The sequence below is a fragment of the Camponotus floridanus genome, unplaced genomic scaffold (genome assembly GCF_003227725.1).
Source record: "Camponotus floridanus strain SB8 unplaced genomic scaffold, Cflo_v7.5 scaffold52, whole genome shotgun sequence".
Classification (NCBI taxonomy): domain Eukaryota; kingdom Metazoa; phylum Arthropoda; class Insecta; order Hymenoptera; family Formicidae; genus Camponotus; species Camponotus floridanus.
The window spans coordinates 1,490,378-1,494,209 of record NW_020229681.1 but is presented as its reverse complement, the minus strand read 5'-3'; the positions used below and the strand labels follow the sequence as shown (position 1 = coordinate 1,494,209).

Here is a 3,832-nt window from a genome sequence, read left to right as displayed (position 1 = left end):
TTTTATACTATAATATAATATAATAAATACAGCAAATAATTTTTTCGATATTGATCGCGATCGCGCCTAGAAAAGGATTTAACGGAGCGTCTTGTATACCACTACTTTACTCTTTGAGTGTCGACGCGCGAATAATAATAGAACCGAAAATAATAGAACGAAAAAGTTAGTCCGAAAGACCGTGTTATTATTTTTTTATCGAAACATTTTACAAGACTATAGCATATAAACATTAGCGCGCTATTACGGCACCAAGGTCGGTTATTGTTTGTTCGTCATCGAAATATTTTACGTATTTTAATATATACATATATGTATATATGGAATATATTTAAGTATATAACAGTATTTTAGATTACATAGATTTTTTAATTATAGGATTATTTATTAAAAGATTGATGTATGGAGTCTTTCATTATGTTTAGATTCATGATTCAATTATTTTATTGTGCGTTCTCACAATTCAAAATATTTCAATGATTGAAAAATAAAGCATCGCAGATATATTGTATTCTATAAATATCTATAAATACAAAAGAAATAATTTCTGCTCGTAAAAATCGATTTCATATCGAAATAATAATTTATTATTTTAGATTTCTGTTACTATAATTCTTAGTTGATTAAATGAATAAATTACGATTAAATGCGATAGAGAATTTTTGTCGCGATTTGTATATAGATATTAATTATGTGTTATTTATAAAAGTTAATTAATCATATAGTTATAATAAATAATTTTCGGTGTTGATCGCGATCGCATCTAGAAAAGAAATTTAACGGCGTATCATTATATTACTCATTAAAAAATATTAGACAATAACATATAAAATTATATAAATATGAATAAATATGAAATTATATAAATCGTTTCATAATCGGCATGCAGATATTACAAATGCTATCTGCATCTGATTTATATAATTTTTCATATGTCATTGTCTAATATTTTCGAATGTGTAATAATATTAATGTCACGTTGAAGGTAGATTAAAAGATAATCCGAAACGTTCGTATTTATTGTATGTATTGTGACGAGTAATTTGAAATATACTAATAATTTAAAATATATTAATAATTAAAAGAAAAATCCTTTCTCTTTTAATTATTAATATATTTTAAATTATTAATATATTTCAAATTACTCGTCACAATACATACAATAAATACGAACGTTTCGGATTATCTTTTAATCTACCTTCAACGTGACATTAATATTATTACACATTCGAAAATATTAGACAATGACATATGAAAATTATATAAATCAGATGCAGATAGCATTTGTAATATCTGCATGCCGATTATGAAACGATTTATATAATTTCATATTTATTCATATTTATATAATTTTATATGTTATTGTCTAATATTTTTTAATGAGTAATATAATGATACGCCGTTAAATTTCTTTTCTAGATGCTCCAGTTATCGCGCTTTTTATTGGATCTTAGTTATCAATTGTTTAGTTAATTTTTAATTATTATTATTTGAGCCAATTTTTTATTTTAATTTTAATACTTATATTATTTAATATTTAAAAATAATATTTAAAAATAAACTAGAATATTTTTTATGTTATAATTTATTTTCAATGATGAACCGTTGTGATAAAGATCACGTAAAAATGGCGGTGGCGATGGTGATGATGGATGATGTGTGATTAATATATTGTATCAAGGAATATACTAATAATTAATTATATTATTAATACAGAGAGGGAAAGACCATCCAAAACTTTAGATTTGTATTAAAAATTTAGCGTTTTGCATTATCGATACTTGTGTTAACAACGGAACAATCCAAAATAATGTTACCTACTGAAAACATTCATTATTTAGCTTCGTAGTTCATGTCCACGTTTTTATTTCAGAGGGCGTATTGCCTTTAGGAATTATCCAAGTGATCTATAATGTTTCTTATTCTTCTTTCTGATTGAAATTAATTGAGGCAAATATTTTTTTAATTAAACGGTAGTATATATTAAATTACATATAATAATGGCGATGGTGGTGATAGATAATGAGTAATTAATATATAATATAATATAATATCGAGTAATATATTATAATAATTATACTTGATAGATAGATAGATAGATAGATAGATAGATAGAGAGAGAGAGAGAGAGAGATCACAAAACTTATTTATATTCCAAATTTACTTAATATATACAAACGTTTTGCGTTACTTATGTTATCGACATTTCGTGTACGAGGCATGGAATACAATCCGAAATTATGTTACCCATTGAAAATATTTGTAGATTTGACTACGTAGTTCATATTTATATTTTTTTGTTTATAGGATGCATTGCTTTCAGAGATCGCCTAAAAGCAGATTATGACAAAAGCAGACTAAGACAAAACAGAGTGAAAACTATGAACAATTTTGTTGTTTGTTTTATAGATTTTAAAAATGGCTTGTCGTATGCTACATATTTGTAGAGTTGTAAATAATTTGATAAAAATGTTCAATCTGTAAACAATGGTAACACAAATGAAATATATCATTGTCTCTAAATCGTTATATGTAATTACATATAATATGTATTTAAAATTAATTTATCAATTTAATTCTAATAAAATTATGAAATTTTTTTCAGGTATATATTATTGTTTAATATTGTTTAATTTATTGCTTGTCAGTCATTCACATTTATTAAAAATAGTCACTTTATTAAATAATGTGAGAAACTATGTTCTTTGCGAATAGTAAGTAGAACTTTTATGGATATAGCATTTTGATAATAGTTTATATTTACAGTAGAAAATAGTTTGTATTTCACTGTGCTTTTGTTCTATAGGACCTGAAGATGAATTATGAAAGGATGTGACAAGTATCAGTAATGCAGGAAGATGCAGAGGTACAGCAAGAAGATTAGTGAAAAGAGAGACCTAAATAAGGAGCAAATTATTGGCATGGGAAAAATTCCGATACAATTTCCTGGTCTAAACACTCCTGTGTTTAGAGGAAAAGAATTAATTCAACAGCAAAAACTGCTTGTAAATCTTGAAAGAAAGCAAAAATGGAATTACCACAAAGTCAGACCAGATCAATGCAAATAAAATTATCGCCATTGGAATGTGGTTGGACTAGTGTTACAATGGATGGCAGAAGCATTGAATCAGATCTTATTGGAAAAGGTTAATATTTATGCTATTATTGGATTATAATGGTTAAATCACACACATACAAAAATCATGTGATACAATGTCTATTTTCAATTTTTTTTTTGATGTTTCAGTTCTAAATATTAGAATTTTATATAATTAATATCTTTGTTTTCTGCAGATACATTTGAAAGTTTTGAAACCTGGATTTTGGAAAACAAAATGATAACTTGTATGACCAGTAATTTAGCACGTAAGACTAGAATCAGTTCATTTATAGTAACTGGAAATGGAAATGGATTAGCGCGCTGGATTTGCGTTATCAAAAGCCAAAGCATCCCTAAAGACGGTTAAAAATAGGGCTGATCAAAGATTAATGTATATTCCTACATATAAGGAACACACTAGTAAGAAAATACTTGTCAATACTATATAATATAAAATTTATTTCTTCTCTTTTAATATCACTTTGTATTTTTCAGTGTTACATGATTTTTTTACACAGTTTGAGAATATAAAAATATTTGTAAAGAAAATTCATGAAGGATAATGGGCTTGTTTGTCATCATGCGATAAAAGCATGTTGCGAGACAATTGGCATAAAGGATATGTATGCCAAAGTACAAGGAGGAATGTAAAAGCATTCTTTGGTTGGTTTATTGCAATAGGTGTGAATATAAAGTATTTAAAGGCATATTATACTTTTTATTTAATTTATA

The 3,832-nt window shown here is 25.7% G+C and overlaps 1 long non-coding RNA gene across 3 annotated transcripts; it reads left to right on the top strand.

The window, feature by feature from the left end:
• Window positions 1-2,464: 2,464 nt before the first annotated feature.
• Window positions 2,465-3,832, top strand: LOC112639238. 3 transcript variants are annotated; one of them, XR_003123383.1, is made up of 4 exons: window positions 2,465-2,490; window positions 2,807-3,146; window positions 3,295-3,520; window positions 3,596-3,832. It is a non-coding gene; the product is annotated as an uncharacterized LOC112639238 (long non-coding RNA). The 3 variants fall into 3 exon arrangements; XR_003123384.1 differs by lacking the exon at window positions 2,465-2,490 and adding an exon at window positions 2,577-2,605; XR_003123382.1 differs by lacking the exon at window positions 2,465-2,490 and adding an exon at window positions 2,624-2,714.